We start from the raw sequence: 24275 nt of genomic DNA, 5'->3' as shown, positions 1-24275 counted from the left end.
TAAATACCTCTAAATACCTGGGTGACCTGATGCTTTTTCTTCTTCTAAATACCTCTTGGAGCAAGTCGTCTAAGTCTTGCAAAGCACTGCATAGAGGTGCTAAATACCTCTAAGTCTTGCAAAGCACTGCATAGAGGTGCTAAATACCTCTAAATACCTGGGTGACCTGATGCTTTTTCTTCTTCGGCTCAACAGGTTGTCTTGATTGAATGTCAGTTGGTGAAATATTGCCCTTTCTCCATTTGAATTGTGAAAATGGAAAATACAAGAAATTATAACCTTAGCAGCCAGAAGAAAATCTTAGCTTACAGAATCCATCAGTTTGGGAGCAGACCTTTTCCTCTTGCCACCTGTTGTTGGCCTTTGTGATCCAGGAAGTTAGGGGAATGGATGATAAAAGGCCATTGTGAATTAGGAAACTTAGTTTTGGGGAACTTAGAGCTTATTTTTCTTAAGTCAGAAGTTATTCCTCAAGGAAATTCCTTATAAAACTCAGGTAACAAGTCTCATGCATAGGCTCAGCATGTAGGGAAGACCATGCCAAGACCTGGGATTCTGAGGTTTGGCAGCGAGACACGAGGGGCTCGGCATGATACTGTTTTAACTGTTCCCAGCAATGTTCATCTTTGTGTTTCATTTGCTCCTTCTGCATTTGGGAAATCTGCTTCAGAAAAAAAATCTGCTTTTTTTAAAAAACGGTGTTTCATAAAAGATCCATATGGTAACGTTCAATAAATTTCTTTTTAACTAATTTCACATGAAAGCCAAGAGAAATGTATGTGCTTTAATGTAGACTCCAAGGGAAAAATTCTTTCATGCATTTCTTCTTTTCCAATGACGTCTCTTTCCCTGTGGCCTTACCCGTGCCCGCAGCCGTGCCTTTGGAGCGTCTGCGTCCCATTTGGTTCATTCATCTGGGCAGCAATGCTTGGTGTTCTGGTAGCAGATTGCTTGCAGTTCTGGAAACATGACTTCCTCAGATACTCTGTTAGAACATTCTTCCCTTGGCTTACCCTGGGAAGAGACAGATTATAAAGTGGGAAACTATTTTTAATCGTTTTCTGGTGTTATTTGTAAAGATTGGATCGCAAAGAATCAGTATATGGATATGATACCTCTTATAAAAAGTTACCTCTTATATCTCTTAGGAAAAGCCATGATTGCAGAGTAGAAAGTCCAAAATAATAATGGCTTCAGTGAGAGAAGAGTTTCTTTTTCTGTTTTTTGGTTTTTTCCACAGCCAGTAAGCTCCCCACCGCCACCCTGGGGTGGGGTGCAGTCCTTGGCTGACAGTGTCCTCAGGGGCTCAAGTGCCCATCCTTCTTTGATGCATTCTTCCTTCGGCAAGTTGCCACGTGGACATCTGGAAGGAAAAGAACTCCCCCAGCTGTCTATTGCCCCTTTCAGGAGGCTTCCCAAAAGAGCAGTCTAACAACTTGCCCTTAGGTCCTTGGACAGAACAGTGTGTTGACTACAAGGGAAGCGAAGGGTTGTAGTCCTTCAGCGGGGCTCACTGCACATTTAGTAACACAGGCCTCTGCCGGGCAGAAAGGAACAAGGGGTTCGGTTAGGCAACCACCAATCCCTGCCCCACTGGCCAACGTTCTAGCTGATTTAAGAGAAAAACATGATACAACTAGAAGTTAAAGTATTATGTTCCCAAATTTAAAAAAAGAGGTTAGATGCTTACTGAATTTATTCGATCTGCGTTTAGACTTTGTGATTAAGTCTAGTTGAGTTTAGAACTGGAGATAGTACTGTCAGAGAATAAAGTAAGATCACTTCCTGGTGTGGGTTTATTCCCATGACATGAAAGCCTTCAGTTGTCAGAACCCACCTGCTTATCATAGAGAAATATGGCCGTGAAGACAGAGTAGTTGGTCTGAGCAGATACCAGCATTCTCAATGATAGTTTAATTAATCAAAAAATTAATTGGAAGATTAAAAAATATATGTACTTTTACCATTTATTTCAAATATGTAAATATGTGTTCATTACCCAGTCTCTTAATAAGGGCTGAGGCCTTTTTTGAAGGTAGTTCCTTCACTGATGTTATGTTTTGGGGCATAAATCACATCTCTGGACAATTTCCAGTTTCAGTTTCTGGAAGTGGAGCAAAAACTAAGACACTTACTAAGCGATCTAAACCTCAACCTCTTCCAGATTTTTCTTTACCATTTTATCCAAGAATTCTTCCAAATTTCTATTATTTCTGACTTTCTTTTGAGTTAACTCACCTCACCAGATTCAATAGCAATTTGTGACTCCTTGTTTCTAATTCTTTGCAAAGCATCCAACTTAGCTCTTATAGAAATAATTATTTTTCATCTTACCGCTGTCCTTAGTATTTAACCAAATTCTATAATTACAGTAAGGAGTCCAAGCGGTACAGATGTTTTAGGAACAAGTACAGCCAGATCCTGGTCAGTATGAAACTCGCCGAGTGGAAGCCAGAGAAGCCTGTGCTGGAGGGAGGTCCACTCGCCCCTGTGCTCATGTGCTCTGGCGTTGGTTGGCCGGTATGTTTATTGGGAAAATGGAGAGAATTGTTTAAGCTTAGCAAATCCGTTCTCTGGTGGCCAATAAAGAGAGGTTATACTATGAGCTTCTAAGATTTCTTGAAACTTTGAACATCCTCTTGTTTGTTTTTGTGGCTAATCCTTGCCTGGCTCCCTGTATTAGACACAAAGAAGGCCAGAGGATAAAGGACACGGGTCCTTGTTGGACATTATTCTCAACTTACCTTGTACCTTCTTCACATTCTCTGGCTTGTTTATCTGTGCCCTTTCTTCTACTGCCTCTTTGATTGAATTCTCTAACTTTCCTCCACCCACCTTTACGTTTCCATTTCTGCCTGCTTTAAAAGGCTAAGATCAAATGTCACGTCTCCTGTGAAGCTGTGTCAGATTCCCCAGCTGGCAGGAAAGTCTTTACTCTTTGAGTTTCCACACCAATTTTAGTCGGTTTTTTTTTTTTTCTTTTCACTTTTATATCACTTAGCGCTTTTCACCTTGTATTATACTCACTTGCATAAAGTCATTGTTCCCACTGCTTCAAAACAGGACTTCTGACTCAGCTTGTGACTCCACGCCTCCCACAATGCCTCACAAAGCAGGCGTTCAGTTTATATTTATTTATGTGAATGAATGAATGAGTGGATGAATATGGAAAATACTTTATTAACAAAAGCTACAGAATTTCATAATGTAAATTAGGCTAAAATTCTGTAGACTTTGTCAAAATGCCACTACTATAAGTAGTTTTATATGAGAATAGATAGGTTCTAAAAATAAAGAATGAAACCAAAAAGCACTGCTTAAAAACACTTTAAAATCCTTAGAATATTTTTTTAGTTTAGCAGAGTAGGAATAAAACCGCAATATTTTAGATATGATTTGAAAATATAACCAGCACTGACATGGAACAAAGATTCTAGTCTAAACTTGCAAGATCCATTGCTTACTAAGAATCTTATTTGGGCTATTCTTTTTGGGAGGCAGGATGTAGGTATCAGCTTTTTGGAAATAGAACCTTAAATTCTGAAAGTTATATAAGCTGCAACCCCAGCAGTGTGGAACAAACAGAAGAAGCCAGTTTGCATTACCCATGCTGTGTAAAAAGCACAAATCAACAGATAACCTGTCAGCTTCCTTCCAGTTCCTGTTTCTTAGTGCCCACATTTGGCAGCAGCAGGCACTGTGAAAACCTGACTAAAATAAACGTGACACCGCTTTGCACAGAAAGAGAGGAGGGGCAGCAGTAAAGGCCGAAAGGAAGCTTTTAATACTTGACTTAAAATTGGGGAAAATGCTTAATCTCTTGGTACCATTGCAATAGGGAATGAAGTCTGTGATTGCATCACTTTACATTTTTCATGCATATTTCCTATCCACAGCTGATAATACACAGTTCCATTTGCAAGGTGAGGATAATACTACAGCTCCTGCACAGTGATTTTGAGTTTTGACCCAAACGGGGAAGCTTTAAATGTACAGAGTCTGATTCAAAACTGGTAGATCCGGGCTTCGCTGGTGGCGCAGTGCTTGAGAGTCCGCCTGCTGATGCAGGGAACACGGGTTCATGTCCCGGTCTGGGAAGATCCCACATGCTGCGGAGCGGCTGGGCCCGTGAGCCATGGCTGCTGAGCCTGCGCGTCCGGAGCCTGTGCTCCGCAACGGGAGAGCTCACAACAGTGAGAGGCCCGCGTTAAAAAAAAAAGAACTGGTAGATCCAATGTATATGGCATTTGCTCTGTTTGATTTAAAGATTTGAAGTTGTCAAGGAGACGGGGGCTGGTACTAACAATGATGCTGAACCATCAGGACTGCTGGTCCCTCCTCCCAGATTCACTCCCAGGATGGGGAGAGAGAACGGTGAGCAAACCCTGGTGTCACGGGGCAGCTCTTGGAGCTGCTGTGTGTAGGGGGAGGCCGTGTCTTTGGTCATGGGCAGCAGACAGCCCCACAGGGCTGTGTGAGGGAAAGCACACACGGGGGGTCTGTTCTCGCTCCCTCCAGCCATTGCCTTGAGGGAACCAGTGCCTGCCGCTCCGTTCACATCTCTGGGCCTAGGGTGCGCATGAGCAAACTCAAGGCCACAACACAGAACCCCTGCAGTGGCGAGGGGCTGAGAAAACAGGTGGAGCTCACTGATCTCCATCAGGCCCTGCTGTGCCCTGCCGCTTCAGAGCCCCAGGCCTGGGCACTGCAGCGGAAAAGTGTCTCTTCCTAACACTGCTTCTCACCAAGCAGGGGGTGGTTTTTGGAGTGTGGAAGTGACTGATCGATGGGTGCCCTGGACCCACACTCTCCACGCCTTGAGCTGACGTGGGCCCTACAGACGAGCGCACCGCCTTTCACGGTACTTGTCTGACATTCCCACAGGAAGTGAGCTCACTGGTCAAAATAACAAGACATTAGAGGAATACAACCGCTTCAAAAGGAAAAATCACATGCTGGAAATACATTTTCCAAAGAAGCAGAAATGTTAAAACAGATGAACCAGGAATTTTAAATTAGCCAAATTTAAAGAGATAAGGAAAGAAATTAAAACTATAAGACCCAAATGAGAAAACATTTAAAATGTACAAAAAAGTATGTACAACAAATATAAAGGTTGAAAGAAAGACAACAATAGGTAGGACAAGTAGAATGGATCCAGCTGAGTTATGAATTAATGACTCAGAAAACACAATTGAGGAAATCTTTGAGAAGGAAGAAAACAACAGTAAGTAGGAAATACAAAATAAAAATATAAAAACTAGGAGAATAGAAGTAGAAGTGCTCACATCTGGATGGCAGAAGTCTCAGAAATGGAAAAGAATAAAAAGAAAATAAGTACTTGAAGAAACGTGGTGGTAAATTTCCTAATACTAAAAAGAGAAGATAAAATTTATACTTAAACAGCTCATAGAAAGCCGAAGAAGAGAGGGAAGAAAAAATATATATATACACTCATTGCAGAAATCTAAGAATATCAAAGACAAAAACACCCCAAAAAACCCAATAAAAATGATAATAACCCCAATCTGGAAACAACCTAAATGCCCGTCAACAAGAGAAGCTAAAAACTATTGTGCTATATTTATGCAATGAAGTATTGCTCAGCAATAAAAACTAACAAAATACTGATAAACACAACATCATGAATAAACGTCAGAAACATTAAGCTGGGCAAAAGAAGCCTGACACAAAAGAGAACATACTGGTTGATTCCACTTATATGAAGTTAAATAACAGGTAGAACTAACCTCTGGTGACAGGAGTTTATAATAACGGTAGTCTTTTGGGGTGTGTTAACTGCAAAGGCACAAAGCAAGCATCTGGCTTCTGTGTCTTGATCTATAACGTTTTATTCCTTGATCCAGGGCGTGGTAACACAGGTGTATGCATATGTAAAAAGCCTTAAAAGTGTACCTGTTACTATATGTATATTATACTTCAATAAGACACCTGAAAGAAAAAAAGTTTAGATAATATCAACATGATGGACATTAGTGAGGAGAAGAACAAAGCAAGTAAAAGAATGCTATATTGTTATTGAGAGGGGAATGCAGGCTCTAGAGCGCAGGCTCAGTAGTTGTGGCTCGCGGGCTTAGTTGTTCTGCGGCATGTGGGATCTTCTGGGACCAGGGATCGAACCCGTGTCCCCTGCATTGGCAGGCAGATTCTCAACCACTGCACCACCATGGAAACCCTGAAGATGTGGCAATTTTAATACATGTATCTAACAAAATAACCTCAAAATACTTGAACCCCAAGGTGGCAGAACTATAAGGATAAAATGGTTACCTGGTATTGCAGAAGTAGCTTTCAACCCATGCTCTTGATTTTCTATAAGTTGGCAATAACTCAGAAAAGATATAGAAAATCTGAATAACAAAATTGATAACCTTAATCTAATGGATATATACAGAATTCTGCAACCAAGAATTAGAAAAGACACATTTTTTCCTCAGTCCATGTGAAGCATTTACAGTTGATTCAAGTATCAGGCGAAAAAGCCCCAATAAATTTCAAAGAATAGGTCCATATAGAAGGAACTCTTGCCACTGTGTAATTGAGTTAAAATTTAATAACAAAAAGACAAGGAGGATATCTTTGTGTATTTGGAAATTAGAAGACAAACTTCTAAATAACTCACAATGAAAAGAAACCACAATGGAAAGTTACTGAATGATAATGAAAACTACACAAAAAGACCTGTGAGATGCAGCAAAAGTGAAAGTTCTCTCACTTTTTTAATCCTTGAGAAATTTTTAGCTTTAAATCTGTCTAAAAGAAGGCCTCAAAATGAATACGCCATGTGTATATCTTAATTAGAAAAATAATGACAGAATAAACCTAAATTAAGTTGAAGAGATAGTAAAAAGAGCAGAAGTTAATGAAATAGAATCAAAGGTATTACAATGTAGAAAATCAACAAAGCAAAAACTGGATCTTTGAAAAGAAATAGTAGACAAATTTCTGCCATAAATGATCAACTGAAAGAGCAGAAGAACACAAATGCTATAATGAATATAAAGGGGGACATAAGTACAGATAAAGTAGAATAAAGAGTTACTACTGGAATATTATCAACAATTCTATGCTAGCAAATTTGAAAGCATAAATGGACAAATTCTTGGAAAAATATTTACTAGGATTGACCTGAAAAATAATAGACTTTAGCAGCCCTATAGCTATTAAAGAAACTGAAGTAGTGATTATCATCTTCCCACAAAGAAAACACGAGACAAATGGTTTTATAGGCAAGTTTTAATAAACATTCCAAGGACAATCCCAATTTTATTCAAACTCTTAGCAAGAGTTATAGGAAAAGAAGGAAGAATACCAGTTCATTCTAAAAAGCCAGTATAACTATGCTACAAAAACCAAACCAGAAGAGTATGAGAATGGAAAAGTATAGGCCACTTATCTCATGAACAGAGACAAAAATCCTAAACAATATTACTAGCAAATCAAGTAGACATTGTATATAAAAAAAGAAAAATATCTATATGTTTCTCTTAGTACATGTAGAAAAAGTACTTGATAGTATTCTAATTAATGTCAAAATCTCTTAGTGAATCAGAAGTAGAAGGCAATACCTTAAACAATAAAGAGTATGTTTAAAAACCAGAGCACCAGCATTCTAAATGTGGAAACAGTAGAAGTACAGTTGGCCTGCCATATCTGCAGTTCTGCATTCTCGGATTCAACCAACTGCAGATCAAAAATATTAGGAAAAAGAATTCCAGAAAATTCCAAAAGCAGAACTTGATTTGCTACACACCAGCAACTAATTACATTGTATTTACAGTTATTTACATAGCATTAGGTATCATAAGTAATCCAGAGATGATTTAAATTGTGAGGGAGTATGTCCATATGTAAATACTAAGCCATTTTATATGAGACTTGTGTATCTGTGGATTTTGGGTATCCGTGTGGGTCCTGTAACCAATACCCTGTGGATATCGAGGGATGACTGTATTTATTCCCTTACAATTAAAAAATGCCACAAGGAGGCTTGCTATTATCACTTCTACTGAAATTTTATTGGAAGTTCTATGCAGTGTAATGAGGTTAAAAAAATACTGACTGGAATCATAAAGATTAGGAAGGAGAAATAAAAGTATCATTATTTGCAGATGATATAATCACATTAAAAAGTCAAAACAATTTTAAATAAATTATTTTAGGAGTTGGGAGTTTAGCAAGGTGGCTGGATTCAAAAGCAGTTGCATTTCTTTACATCACAAGCAACTAAAAACACATTTAATAAGAAGCCATCATTAACAATAGTTATGGAGCATATAATGTACTGAGTAGTAAATCTAGCTAAACATGCACTATCTCTACAGGGAAAATTAGAAATGTTTATTAAGTCATAATTATAAACACATAAAAATGAGCGATACCATGTGAACAGACAGGGAGACTTATGCGGCAGACTGTGTTTTCCAATGATAGCCACAGCAGTATTTACTATCCCATCTACTTTCTTAGAAAGTGACTGGTATTTCTCCCTCCAGAAATGGGTTTATGATTCTAGGCTGGAAGTGATACTACGTAACTTCCCAGGTTAGACCGTGAAAGGTGATACAGCTTCCTCTTGGTTCTCCGGGAACCAAGCCACTGTGCTGTGAGAAAGCCAGGCAGCCACATGGAGAGGCCATAAATGGATGTTCTGAATGACAGCCACAGCTGAGTTTCCAGCAGACAGCCGGCTTCAACAGCCAGACATGTGAATGAAGGAGCCTTCAGACGAGTCCTGCTGTGAGCTACTGAGTCCCCTTCAGTCTTTCCATCTTCCCACCTGAGGCCAGATGTCACGGTAGGTGAAGAACCGTCTCTGCTGTGCTTCCTCGGAATCCTGACCCACGTATTTCTGACCAACAAAATGGTGGTGGTTTTATATCATTAAATGTCAATTCTTCTCAAATTAACGGATAGATTTAATACAATTCCACCCAAAATTTCAACAGGGTATTCCTGGTAGAATTTGATGAGATTATTCTGAAGTCTACATGAAACAATAATGAGATAGCCAGGACATTTTTGAAGAACGATAGCAGGAGGAGGGGATTTACCTTACCAAGCAGCAGGATTTCTTATGAAATTATGGTAATTAAAACTGTCTGACATGGTGCAGAGATAAGCAAAACATGTTTGGTATATGACCAAAGTGGCATGACAGATAATGGAGAAAGGAGAGACAATTTGATTAATAGGAGAAGAGAAAATGTTGTCCATATGGGAAAAGATGAAGTTGTATTCCTTCTTCACAACATATGTAAAAATCAATTCCAAATGATTAAGGACTAATATGTAAAAGCCAAAACATGAACATGGTTAGGAAAAATTTTTTTTGACTAAATTTTAAAAAGCATTGAATATAATGATAAGATTGATAAATTTTAATATATAAAAATTAAGAACTTTAAGGAAAGAACTACAAAACAACCAGAAAATAAGTGACAAAATGACAGTAAGTACATGCTTATCAACAATCGTTTTAAAGGTAAATCGTTTTACCTTTAAAATCGTTTTAAAGGTAACTCTACAATTAAAAGATGTAGAGTGACTGAATGAATAATAACAAACAAACAAGAACAAGACCCATATATATGCTGCCTACAAGAGACACACTTTAGAGCTAGAGATACACACAGATGAAAATGAAAGGATGGAGAAAGATATTCCATGCAAATGGAAATGAAAAGAAAACTGGGGTAGCAATACTCCTATCAAACAAAATAGACTTTAAAACAAAGTCTGTGACAAAAGACAAAGCAGGGCATTACATAATGATAAAGGAGTCAATGCAAGAAGAAGATATATAATGTTCATAAACATATGCACCTAACATAGGAGCACCTAAATATATAAAGCAAATATTAACAGACATAAAGGGAGAGATTGGTAGTAATACATTAATAATAGGGGACTTTAATACCCCACTTACATCAATGAATGTTGATAGATCAGACAGAAAATCAATAAGGAAAGAGTGGCCTTAAATGACACGTTAGACCATTTGGAATTCACAGGTAGTTACAGAACATTCCATACAAAAACAATACACATTCTTTTCAAGTGCACATGGAACTTTCTCCAGGTCACATGCTAGGCCACAAAAGAAGTCTCAATAAATTTGAGAAAATTGAAATTATATCAAGTATCATTTTCTGACCACAAGGTATGAAACTAGAAATCAATTACAAGAAGAACACTGGAATAAAACACAAACATGTGGAGACTAACCAACATGCTACTAAAAATCCAATGGGTCAACAAAGAAATCAAAGAGAAAAATTGAAAAATACCTTGAGACAAATGAAAATACAAGCGTAACTTTCCAAAATCTATGAGACAGAGCAAAAGCAATTCTAAGAGGAAGGTTTATAGTGATACAAGCCTACTCAAGAAACAAGAAAAATCCCAAATAAACAACCTAAATTTCTACCTAAGGGAATTAGAAAAAGAAGAACAAACAGAGCCCAAAGTTAGCGGAAGGAAGGAAAGAAAGAAAGTAGAAATAAATGAGAGACCACCACCACCACCATCAATAATAATAGAAAAGGTCAATGAAAAGATCTGTTTAAAAGATAAACCAAATTGATAAACCTTAACCCAGACTCATCAAGAAAAAAAGAGACAGGGACCCGAATAAATAAAACTAGAAATGAAAGAGAAGTTACAACCAATGTCACAGAAATACAATCTTAAGAGAATACTATGAACAGTTACATGCCAATAAATTGAACAACCTAGAAGAAATGAATAAATTCCTAGAAACATATAATCTTCCAAGACTGAATCAGGAAGAAATAGAAAATCTAAACAGACCAATTACTAGCAATGAAATTGAATCATTAATCAAAAAACTTTCCATAAATGAAAGACCAGGATCAGATGGCTTCACAGGGGGAGTCTACCAAACATTTAAAGAAGAGTTAATACCTAGCCTTCTCAAACTATTCCAAAACATTGAAAAGGAGGGAACATTTCCAGACTCATTCTATATAAGACCAGCATAACCGTGAAACCAAAACAGGACAAAGACACTACAAAGGAAGAAAATTACAGGCAATATCCCTGATGAACATAGATGTGAAAATCTTCAACAAAATATTAGCAAACCAAATTCAGCAATACATTAAAAGGATCGTACATTGTGATCAAGTGAGATTTATTCCAGGGATGCAATGATGGTTTAGTATCTGCAAATCAATCAACATGATACAACACATTAACGAAAAGAAGGATTAAAAAATCACATGATCATCTTAATAGATGCAGAAGAAGCTTTTGGCAAAATCCAGCATCCGTTCATGATAAAAACTCAACAAAGGTAGTATAGAGGGAACATAGTTTGCATGTGGATATCTAGTTTTCCCAACCTCCTTTGCTGAAAGCAATATTGATTCTGGTGGTTATAGGAGGCACGACTCAAACTTTGCTGATCATGTACCCCTTCCCCTTCTCCACATGGGCTGCCCAGGATTTGGGGGTGAGATTTGATGTGTGCACTGAGAGTGGAAGTTTTTCTTATTCTTTTAAACTGTCAACTGTAAAAGTAGTCACTTGGAGCTTTTTATTTCATTGATTTTGTAGAATCGATCCCTCAGTTTACGTTTCAAGCTATATAATGTTGTATGATGGGTTTTTAAAAGTTCATGTCACAAATGCACAGAGCGAAACTTGATAATATACATTCATATGTTTTGCAAGTCTGTTTGGTATACTGTTCAACTTAAGACTGCTCTATCTCTTATTCTGGTTATGTATGAATAGCATAGGAGAAAAGCATTATTTGACGCAGGACTTGGAAACAAACTGAGAAATAAATTGGTAGAACAAGAAAAATGGAAACTGTATGCTTCTTAAAGAAGGGCTCTAATTGCCAACATTTTTTAATTGAAAAGTTTAAAAATGCCTTTAACCTATTGCCATAATTTAGAAAGAACCTCTCAGATTTCGCTGTTATGAAAGCATACCTGGAATTCTGAGCATCATTATCTAAAATCTCAAAAAAGAAAAATGCTATGTACTAGGCCACTGTACATTTCCCCCGGTGTAGACTTGTATTAACTCACATTTATCCAACACTTACTATGTTCCAGGCCTGGATACCCTGATATGAAACACAGAGCTTCTGGTTAAGCAGCTCCCGGCCCTCAGGGCAGAGACAAACATATACACACATGAACTGCCAGGTGGCATGACCAAATAAGAGCACGGTGCTCCTAGAGTCCAGTGGATGAGGCAGCTAACTTCACCTGCCCCAGACCACTGGTGCTGAAGATGGCACTTATAGTCAGTGCTGATCTCGTGGGGCATCTTAAAACTAGCTCAGCTCATGGTTGCCTTCTGGTTACTTCTGAAATTAGAAAAGTAGTATAATTTGAACTCGTATTCAGACACAATCCACAAAAGTCCTAAAAGTACTTCAATCCCAAAGGAGAGGTTTGCTCTGGATGGACTTGGAAATATGTGGATTTGACCCCCAGTATCCTCTAGGGCAGGAGAAAGTAGAGCTCTGCCTTGCACAACACCACACACACACACACACACACACACACACACATCATGGGCATATATATTAGAGTTTGGAGAAGATACCTAGAAACAGAGAGAGAGTGATACCAAGCAACACAAACATCTTCAAATTGACTACTGAGCACCCTGTTCAGGCTCCAGCGTTGCTTGGGCTTGGGTGCCCTGCGCTGGGCGGGGCTGTGCTGCTGTGCAAAAGCTACCCCACGTGGCTCGGGCTCTAAGGCCACAGGCAGGGCTGCCCTGATCTCGGGTCCTGTCACCTCGCTCTGGGCGGCGCTCCACCCACCTCCAGCCTCAACGTCCACTGGCCCCACACATGGGTATTTCTGACTATACAGTGATCCTTCACCTAATTTTACATTTGGATGCCAAACAGTGGTCACCAGCCTCACTCCCTGAAGCATGTGAATTATGTTATCGTTCTCCAATCCAATGAAGTTGAAGGTCTGTCTCCTCTCTGCTTAGAGCTGATACGAGCACAGATCAATTTAATACACTTGTTAAATTGAAAAGAAAACAACTGCTAGTCTGCTTTTATTCCATACTTAGAGAATTGTATATCCCAAGTTCTCGGGCAACAGCCACTAATTTCCTTCCCTCTGCTCGATTAGTAGGTAAGACATTTCATATATCTGAATTCAGTATGTGTGCGTGTGTCTTGAGGACCCCTAATATTCTCCTTCTAGCATCTTAAGATGGCTAAACTTTTCTTATTTAGTCTTCAGACCTCCTTATTTAGCACACCTTGTTGGTGCTCTATTTTATAGAATAGAAATGTTATTATTTATTGTTAGCTATAGGATGATCACTAAATTGAAAACACTTGTGGCAAGGACTTATGTTTCACTTTTACCTCTACTCAGTGATGAGCTAGTTCTCACTTCTGAGAATTTGAACCCACAATAAGATCTGTCTTCTGATCTTTCAAGGACCCTTTAGAAATGTAAGGTTTAGGGTTTGATTGGTGTTATTTTTGCTTTAGTTTTACTATAAACATTCTTCAGCTCTTTCTCCTGTGTACTTTCCCCAAGATGTCATATCACCCCTCTAACTTCAGTTATTACCTCTACTGGGAAGACCCTGGCTCTGCTTGTAAACCCTCGTCTCATTCTTACTGTTCCTTCTCACTATCCATATGCCTCCCTATCGGCCTGATTTCTCAGGTCCTTTTAGATCTAAGTGGCCGCCTGTCCAAGAGGAATTAAAGTTTCCTCCACATTCCATGCACTACATTGTGGAATCATCCAGTGGTTAACAGTTCCTCTTTGTCACTGTAACTGCCGTTTGTTCAAGCTGACAGGACAGCAGTCACACAACCAAGGTTATTGACAGTCTCGGCAGGACATGTGCAGACTGCAGAGGATCGTGAAATGTAATATGGGGAAAATTTTGGTGTTCTTATACAAAAAATTTTATAATTATGGTAATTAAGGAATAATAAAGAGATAAATGATTGGCTTTGAAAAAGAATAAAATATCCTACTAGAAGCTCATGTTTATCTCTTCTAAAAATGTTTCCAAATTTTCAACAGACTACAGTTTTGCTCTTTCATATCCACTGACCTTGTCAAAATTACAGCATAACTGAGTGTGCTTTGTGATGGCTCCACCTACAACACTCTCAGAAGTGGTCCCTTCTTTACTTTCCACTCCCACTTCCTCTTCAAGGGCCTTAGATCATTAGATTCAGAAAACTGACCTGACCTCATTCTGCTGGTGGCTAAAATAAAAGGCGCCTCAGTGCCCAATTGTGTCATCAGATCTATAATGTTGCTAGTATATTCATAGCTGTCCAAAATACTATAGGGAATGAGATCTAGAAACCAAGCTGACGGGGGTAGATAGGCTTGTGCTTGGCCACTCAGCTGTCACTGCTTCTAGACCCTTTTGGTGGACAGAGCCAGAAAACTTATTTTTAAATTTCATGAGTTTACACTGATAACTTTAATATTAGCTTAGGAACACAGAGTTCTTCTCCTTTTCCCATTCCATATTTGTATATCTCTTTTTCACAGTGAGAACCCTGGTTCCCTACAACATCAGAATGAATATATCTACTCAGTTCCTCTATCCTCCAACCCCAGCAAAATAGCTTCAGAATCACTACATGAGTGATACCACCAGCAACAAGTTGGTCCTACTTTACTGCTAAGTAAAGTTCAAATATTTTGGGGGTTTTTTTGCAACTGCAATTATTTTGTGTTTAGAATATAGCCTTAGTATTAAAGTTTATAGTCAGAGAACTGAGTTCGAAAGTGGCTGGAATTAATTCTTCTTCTTCTGTGTGGTTATATATTAGAAGTACACTTAGGTTAATTTTTTTGTATTCAATTTTAGTTTGATTTTTTAATCCTTTCATTTAATTGTTTTCTTTTGAATATGTAAAACATACATAACTCAAAAGTCAAAATCATATAAAGAGGAATAGCCAGAGAGGTCTCATTCCTATCCATTTGCCTCCACCTGCTTCCCACCAATGCTACATATAACTATCATCCCTGGTTTATAACTTATCCCTTCTGTATTTCTTTTTGCAGTATATATATATATATATATATATATATATATATATATATAAAATTATTCCTTCTTTCTTACAGAAAGGACAGCATGCTGTACACACTCTTTTGTACTTTTTTTTCATTTAAAATATATCCTGGAAGTCACTCTGCATGAGTTCAGAGGGCTCTTCCTCATTCTTGGTACTCCAGTATATAGATGTACCATACTTTATTCAACCAGTTTCTCATGAATGAGTATCAAGTTGTTCCCGATGTTTTGCTATTATGAATAATGCCACAATTATTAAAAACCTGTTCCTATGTTGTTTTGTACTTGTAGAGGTGTCTGTTCAGAGCACACTCCTAGAAGTAGAATTTCCAGATCAAAGCGTAAATGCAGACACAGTTTGTTGGCTCCTTCTAAATTCCTTTGTTGGGGTACCGCCTCATCCTCCGCCCCACCCCACCGGTCCCAGGAGTGTATGTGAGGCCTTTCTCCCCAGAGCTGCTGTAGGAGATGCCTAACTTCTGGCCCACATTCCCCCAGCTCCCCTGAGTCCTGCAGCTGCGATAGACAGTTTCCAGGTCACTGACAGCTGCCCACTTCCAGCACCTGTGTCTCTCTCCTCATCCTGAGGGAGAAGCAGTTCACTAAACCCAGAGGGGAGGCCCGTTTCAATGTAAAAGCACAGAGGTTGAAAGAGAATGCTTTGTTTGAAGAACAGCTTGAAATTTACTGCTATGAATGTGACTGGAGTGTGTAATTTGGAAATTCATAAAGATCCATTGTGGACAAATGTGAACGACACCGTATGCCATTTGCAGAGCACAGACTCAAATGAGAGTGTCTGCTCTGTGTGGGACCTGTGTTCAGAGTCCTGTGGTCTAAATAAACTGCTTTCAATGCATTTTTATCTCTCTCAAATTGACTTTAGCAATGACTTTCTCTTCCTAAGAATCAAGCACATTTATATACTTCTTGTGCCCACCTATTTTCATTCAGAACATATTCAGGTCAATCAATACTTATTGAAGAGTTTGTCCATATTTTCGTGGATTGTTTTACTGTAGTAGCTTATACAAGGTTTGACTGCAGCACTTATTAATCCATTCAATAAATAATCATTCATTGCCTTTTTCATTTAAAACGTTCTTGTCTGATAATAATAATAATACGTTTTCATATGAAATATGTAAAATAAAGAGGTTCATGAATAAAAATATAAAGATTGCCTTTAAGGCACCAACCCACATAACCACTGCCATTTACATTGTGGTATCATTTTCATTTATTTAATCCCCCAATAAAGTAATTCCCTAGTGACAGGAACAATGGCACATTCATTAAAAAAATAATTCCTCCTTTATCAAATGAAACCATGCTCATATTGTACAGAAAAAAGAAAATATCACTCCTGTTCTCCCTCCTACTCTATTCTTTCTAAGCATAAAGGAAGAAAATTAGACCCTTGCCACTGTTTTACAACCTGGTGTGGCATCTTCTTTCACCTGTTAGTATTACCTAAGCTCCTGTATGCTGCCTAGATAATTCCCTTGCTTACCTTAAAGTTATGGGGAAGAGGGAACTGCAATGTTTAGTATTTCCTATGCTACTTTATATCTATATCACAGTCTGTTAGAGGTGGGAAAATCACAGGCAGTGCATGAATTGTAACTGTCAAAAACCCAAGTTAAATACCCTTTTTAAAAAAAATTTTATATTATTTGTTTTTTTATACAGCAGGTTCTTATTAGTCATCAGTTTTATACACATCAGTGTATACATGTCAATCCCAATCGCCCAATTCATCACACCACCACCACCACCCCGCTGCTTTTCCCCTTTGGTATCCATATGTTTGTTCTATGCATCTGTGTCTCAATTTCTGCCCTGCAAACCAGTTCATCTGTACCATTTTTCTAGATTCCACATATGTGCTTTAATATACAATATTTGTTTTTCTTTTTCTGACTTACTTCACTCTCTATGACAGTCTCTAGATCCATCCACGTCTCTACAAATGATCCAATTTCGTTCCTTTTTATGGCTGAGTAATATTCCACTGTATATATGTACCACATCTTCTTTATCCATTCGTCTGCCGATGGGCATTTAGGTTGCTTCCATGACCTGGACATTGTAAATAGTGCTGCAATGAACATTGGGGTGCTTGTGTTTTTTTGAATTATGGTTTTCTCTGGGTAAATGCCCAGTAATGGGATTGCTGGGTCACATGGTAATTCTATTTTTAGTTTTTTAAGGAACCTCCATATGTTCTCTATAGTGATTGTATCAATTTACGTTCCCACCAACAGTGCAAGAGGGTTCCCTTTTCTCCACACCCTCTCCAGCATTTGTTGTTTGTAGATTTTGTGATGATGTCCATTCTAACTGGTGTGAGGTGATACCTCATTGTAGTTTTGATTTGTATTTCTCTAATAATTAGTGATGTTGAGCAGTTTTTCATGTGCTTCTTGGCCATCTGTATGTCTTCTTTGGAGAAATGTCTATTTAGGTCTTCTGCCCTTTTTGCATTGGGTGGTTTGTTTTTTTAATATTGAACTTCATGAGCTGTGTATATATTTTGGAGATTAATCCTTTGTCCGTTGATTCATTTCCAAATATTTTCTCCCATTCTGAGGGTTGTCTTTTCATCTTGTTTATGGTTTCCTTTGCTGTGCAAAAGCTTTTTAAGTTTCATTAGGTCCCATTTGTTTATTTTTGTTTTTATTTCAGTTACTCTAGGAGGTGGATCAAAAAAGATCTTGCTGTGATTTATGTCAAAGAGTGTCCTTCCTATGTTTTCCTCTAAGACTTTTCTAGTGTCCGGTCTTACATTTAGGTCTGTAATCCATTGTGAGTTATTTTTGTGTATGGTGTTAGGGAGTGTTCTAATATCATACTTTTCCATGTAGCTGTCCAGTTTTTCCAGCACCACTTATTGAAGAGACTGTCTTTTCTCCATTGTATATCCTTGCCTCCTTTGTCATAGATTAGTTGACCATAGGTGCATGGGTTTATCTCTGGGCTTTCTATCCTGTGCCATTGATCTATACTTCTGTTTTTGTGCCAGTACCATATTTTCTTGATTACTGTAGCTTTGTCATATAGTCTGAAGTCAGGGAGTCTGATTCCTCCAGCTCCTTTTCTTTCCCTCAAGACTGCTTTGGCTATTCAGGGTCTTTTGTGTCTCCATACAAATATTAAGATTTTCTGTTCTAGTTCTGTAAAAAATGCCATTGGTAATTTGATAGGGATTGCATTGAATCTGTAGATTGCTTTGGGTAGTATAGTCATTTTCACAATATTGATCCTTCCACTCCAAGAACATGGTATATCTCTCCATCTGTTTGTATCTTCTTTAATTTCTTTCATCAGTGTCTTATAGTTTTCTGCCTACAGGTCTTTTGTCTCCCGAGGTAGGTTTATTCCTAGGTATTTTATTCTTTTTGTTGCAATGGTAAATGGCAGTATTTCCTTAATTTCTTTTTCAGATTTTTCATCGTTAGTGTATAGGAATGCAAGAGATTTCTGTGCATTAATTTTGTATCCTGAAACTTTACCAAATTCATAGATTAGCTCTAGTAGTTTTCTGGTGGCATCTTAAGGATTCTCTATGCATAGTATCATGTCCTCTGCAAACAGTGACAATTTTACTTCTCTTCCAATTTCTATTCCTTTTTTTTCTTTTTCTTGTCTGATTGCCATGGCTAGAACTTCCAAAACTATGTTGAATAATAGTGGTGAGAGTGGACATCCTTGTCTTGCTCCTGATCTTAGAGGAAATGCTTTCAGTTTTTCACCATTGAGATTGATGTTTGCTGTGGGTTTGTCGTATGTGACCTTTATTATGTTGAGGTAGGTTCCCTCTATGCCCACTTTCTGGAGAGTTTTTATCATAAAAGGGTGTTGAATTCTGTCAAAAGCTTTTTCTGCATCTATTGAGATGATCATATGGTTTTTCTTCAATTTGTTAATATGGCGTATCACATTGATTGATTTGCGTATATTGAAGAATCCTTGCTTCCCTGAGATAAATCCCACTTGATCATGGTGTATGATCCTTTTAATGTGTTGTTGAATTCTGTTCGCTAGTATTTTGTTGAGGATTTTTGCACCTATATTCATCAGTGATATTGGTGTGTAATTTTCTTTTTTTGTAGTATCTTTGTCTGGCTTTGGTATCAGGGTGATGGTGGCCTCATGGAGTGAGTTTGGGACTATTCCTTCCTCTGCAATTTTTTGGAAGACTTTGAGAAGGATGGGTTTTAGCTCTTCTCTAAATGTTTGATAGAATTCACCTGTGAAGGCATCTAGTCCTGGATATTTGTTTGTTGGACGATTTCTAATCACAATTTCAATTTCCTTACTTGTGATTGGTCTGTTGATGTTTTCTATTTCTGCCTGGTTCAGTCTTTGGAAGGCTATACATTTCTAAGAATTTGTCCACTTCTTCCAGGTTGTCCATTTTATTGGCATAGAGTTGCTTGTAGTAGTCTGTTAGGATGCTTCCTATTTCTGCGGTGTCTGTTGCAACTTCTTTTTCATTTCTGATTTCATTGATTTAAGTCCTCTCCTTGTTTTTTATGATAAGTCTGGATAATGGTTTATCAATTTTGTTTATCTTCTCAAAGAACCAGATTTTAGTTTTATTCATCCTTGCTATTGTTTTCTTTGTTTCTATTTCATTTATTTCTGCTTTGATCTTTCTGATTTCCCTCCTTTTAGTAACTTTGAGTTTTGTTTGTTCTTCTTTCCCTACTTCTTTGAGGTTTAAGGTTAGATTGTTTATTTGGGATGTTTGTTGTTTGTTGAGGTAGGATTGTATTGCTATAAACTTCCCTCTTAGAGCTGCTTTTGCTGCATCTGATAGGTTTTGGATTGTCGTGTTTTCATTGTCATTTGTCTCTAGGTATGTTTTGATTTCCTCTTTGATTTCTTCAGTGATCTCTTGGTTATTTTGTAATGTATTGTTTTTCCTCACTGTGTTTGTGTTCTTTACGTTTTTTTCCGTGTAATTGATTTCTAATCTCATAGCGTTTTGGTCAGAAAATATGCTTGATATGATTTCAATTTTCTTAAATTTACTGAGGTTTGATTTGTGACCCAAGATGTGATCTATCCTGTAGAATGTTCTGTGCGCACTTGAGAAGAAAGTGTAAGCTGCTGTTTTTGGATCGAATGTCCTATAAATATCAATTAAATCTATCTGGTCTATTGTGTCATTTAAAGCTTGTGTTTCCTTATTAATTTTCTGTTTGGATGATCTGTCCATTAGTGTAAGTGAGGTGTTAAAGTCCCCCACTATTATTGTGTTACTGTCGATTTCCTCTTTTAGTGCTGTTAGCAGTTGCCTTATGTATTGAGGTGCTCCTATGTTGGGTGCATATATATTTATAATTGTTATATCTCTTCTTGGATTGATCCCTTTATCATTATGCAGTGTCCTTCCTTGTCTCTTGTAACATTCTTTATTTTAAAGTCTATTTTATCTGATATGAGTATTGCTACTCCAGCTTTCTTTTGATTTCCATTTGCATGGAACATCTTTTTCCATCCCCTCACTTTCAGTCTGTATGTGTCCCTAGGTCTGAAGTGGGTCTCTTGTAGACAGCCTATATATGGGTCTTGTTTTTATATCCATTCAGCAAGCCTGTGTCTTTTGGTTGGAGCATTTAATCCATTCACATTTAAGGTAATTATTGATATGTATGTTCCTATGACCATTTTCTTAATTGTTTTGGGTTTGTTTTTGTAGGTCCTTTTCATCTCTTGTGTTTCCCACTTAGAGAAGTTCCTTTAGCATTTGTTATAGAGCTGGTTTGGTGGTGCTGAATTCTCTTAGCTTTTGTTTGTCTGTAATGCTTTTGATTTCTGCATTGAATCTGAATGAGATTGGTAGAGTAATCCTTGCTTGGTAGAGTAATCTTGGCTGTAGGTTATTCCCTTTCATCACTTTAAATATGTCCTGCCACTCCCTTCTGGCTTGTAGAGTTTCTGTTGAGAAATCAGCTGTTAACCTTATGGGAGTTCCCTTGTATGTTATTTGTCATTTTTCCCTTGCTGCTTTCAATAATTTTTCTTTGTCTTTAATTTTTGCCAGTTTGATTACTGTGTGTCTTAGCATATTTCCTCTTGGGTTTATCCTGTATGGGACTCTCTGTGCTTCCTGTACTTGGCTGGCTATTTCCTTTCCCATGTTAGGAAAGTTTTCAACTATAATCTCTTCTAATATTTTCTTGAGTCCTTTCTCTCTCTCTCCTCCTTCTGGGACCCCTATAATGTGAATGTTGTTGCATTTAATGTTGTCCCAGAGGTCTCTTAGGCTGTCTTCATTTCTTTTCATTCTTTTTTCTTTAGTCTGTTCCGCCGCAGTGAATTCCACCATTCTGTCTTCCAGGTCACTTATCCATTCTTCTGCCTCAGTTATTCTACTATTGATTCCTTCTAGTGTATTTTTCATTTCAGTCATTGTATTGTTCTTCTCTGTTTGTTTATTCTTTAATTCTTCTAGGTCTTTGTTAAACATTTCTTGCATCTTCTCGATCTTTGTCTCCATTCTGTTTCCTAGGTCCTGGATCATCTTCACTATCATTATTCTGAATTCTCTTTCTGGAAAGTTGCGTATCTCCACTTCATTTAGTTGTTTTTCTGGGGTTTTATCTTGTTCCTTCATCTGGTACATAGCCCTCTGCCTTTTCATCTTGTCTATCTTTCTATGAATGTGGTTTTTGTTCCACAGGCTGCAGGATTGTTGTTCTTCTTGCTTCTGCTGTCTGCCCTCTGGTGGATGAGGCTATCTAAGAGGCTTGTGCAAGCTTCCTGATGGGAGGGACTGGTTGTGGATAGAACTAGGTGTTTCTCTGCTGGGCAGAGCTCAGTAAAACTTTAATCCACTTGTGTGCTGATTGGTGGCGCTGGGTTCCCTCCCTGTTTGTTGTTTCACCTGAGGCAACCCAGCACTGGAGCCTACAGGCTGTTTTGGGGGCTAATGGTGGACTCTGGGAGGACTCATGCCAAAGAGTACTTCCCAGAATTTCTGCTGCCAGTGTCCTTGTCCTCACGGTGAGAAACAGCCAACCCATGCCTCTGCTGGAGACCCTCCAACACTAGCAGGTAAGTCTGGTTCTGTCTCCTATGGGGGTCACTGCTCCTTCCCCTGGGTCCTGATGCAGACACTACTTTGTGTGTGCCCTCCAAGAATGGAGTCTCTGTTTCCCCCAGTCCTGTCGAAGTCCTGCAATCAAATCCAGCTAGCCTTCAAAGTCTTATTTTCTAGGAATTCCTCCTCCCTTTTGCCAGACCCCCAGGTTGGGAAGCCTGAAGTGGGGCTCAGAACCTTCACTCCAGTGGGTGGACTTCTGTGGTATAAGTTTTCTCCAGTTTGTGAGTCACCCACTCAGCAGTTATGGGATTTGATTTTATTGTGATTGTGCCCCTCCTACCATCTCATTGTGAGTTCTCCTTTGTCTTTGGATGTGGTGTATCTTCTTTGGTGAGTTCCAGTGTCTTCCTGTCTATGATTGTTCAGCAGTTAGTTTTGATTCCGGTGCTTTCGCAAGAGGGAGTGAGAGCACGTCCTTCTACTCTGCCATCTTGAACCAATCTAAATACCCTTCTTGATGGCACCTAAAAGGTGAATGAGTCCCCAGTTCTGACTCTTCACAGAAGATTCCTGGCAGTGGGGAACCAAAGAACCATAAATGTTATGTTATTGCCTTCTCTCTTTATTTTCATTGAAATTTCATTGAGATAATTGTAGATTCACATGCAATTGTAAGAAATAATACAGAGAGACTCCATATATTTTTACCCAGTTTCCCCCAATGGTATCATCTTACAAAATAGAGTACAATATCACAGCCAGGAATTGACATTGATGCAATCCACCTACAGTATTCAGCTTTCCCCAGTTTTACTTGTACTCATTTGTGTGTGGGTGCATGTGTGTTTTAAGTTCTAGTGTATTAAGCTGTATAAGATGCATAAGTATATCATGTTAATACAAGAATAATTGCATTAATTATATTAAGATCTCTACAGTGTTGTCCCCTGTGTAAATCTGCATATCTCCCACCACAGTCAAGATACAAAACAGTTCCAACATCATGAGGATCCTTTGTGTTGCCTGTTATGACAAATATTTCTTTCCCACATCACTCCCCATTTTTAACCCCTGACAACTTCTAATCTTTTCTAAAATTTCTAAATTTAAAAAATTTTGTCATTTCAAGAAAGTTGTATAAATGGAGTACATTCACCATGAAACTTTTGAGACTGGCTTTTTTTTTTTTTTTACTCAGCGTGATTCCCTGCAGATTTATCCAAGTTTTTGCATGTATCAATACTTTGATCTTTTTTATTGTTGAGTAGTATCCCATGGTAGAAATATACCAGACACCTAAGTCTTTTATTTTATTTGGAGTGATTATAAATGGTATTATGTTTTAAATTTTAGTTTCCCTATGATTATTATTAGTATATAGAAATACAGTTGATTTTGGGGTGTTGATCTTGTATACTGCAAACTTACTGAACTCACTTATTAGTTCTAGAAGATTTTGTAGATTTCTTGAGTTTGCTACATAAACAATCATGTCCTCTGCAATTTGGCCTAGTTTTATGTCTTCCTTCCCTATCTGTATGCCTTTTATTTCTTTTTCTTGCTTTATTACAGTGGCTGGGACATCTAGTACTATGCTGTACAGCAATGGTTCAAGCAGACCTCCTTACTTTTTCCCCAGTCTTAAGAGGAGAGCATTCAGTCCTGGCTACGGGTTCTTTGCAGATGATCTTGATCAAGTTGAGGTAATTCTCCTCCATTTCTAACTCATGGCTTTTATTGTGAGTGGGTGTTACATTTTTTTATCAAATGATTTTTCTGTGTCCATCAATATGGTCACATAATTTTTCTTCTTTAACTTGTTGATATATTGAATTACATTTATTTTTGATTCTCAAATGAGAAGTGACTTTGGACAGGTGAAGAAGGGAGTACACTATGTAAGACTTTGAAAATGAAGCCAAGGTGTTCAGATGTGAATCTATTGCACACCATTTTCCACAGTATGTTTTGAGACGTATGCTAATAGAGGATACATAAAGATGTAATTTCACAGTCAAACTAGTTTGAGAAACAGTGGTTTAAACTAAATTCAGTAGGCTTCTTCGTTCCTGATTTTCTCAGAACCTTTAATATGCTGCATTGAATGATATCTGTATTTCCA

The 24275-nt window shown here is 38.0% G+C and overlaps 1 protein-coding gene across 1 annotated transcript in view; it reads left to right on the top strand.

Moving 5' to 3' along the window:
* RTTN (rotatin) overlaps window positions 1–23826 on the top strand; it is a 163723-nt gene extending 139897 nt beyond the window's left edge. Inside the window, exon 50 of the mRNA XM_089895303.1 lies at window positions 23726–23826. The gene's annotated coding sequence lies outside the window, so the exon portion shown is untranslated. The remainder of the gene's footprint in view (window positions 1–23725) is intronic.
* Window positions 23827–24275: the final 449 nt, after the last annotated feature.

The sequence above is a fragment of the Delphinapterus leucas genome, chromosome 14, assembly GCF_059928025.1.
Source record: "Delphinapterus leucas isolate spDelLeu-1000000601 "Yukka" chromosome 14, BTC_Dleu_Yukka2, whole genome shotgun sequence".
NCBI lineage: Eukaryota > Metazoa > Chordata > Mammalia > Artiodactyla > Monodontidae > Delphinapterus > Delphinapterus leucas.
Note: the sequence above shows the minus strand (reverse complement) of the source record. Positions and strands in the feature narration are given on the sequence as shown.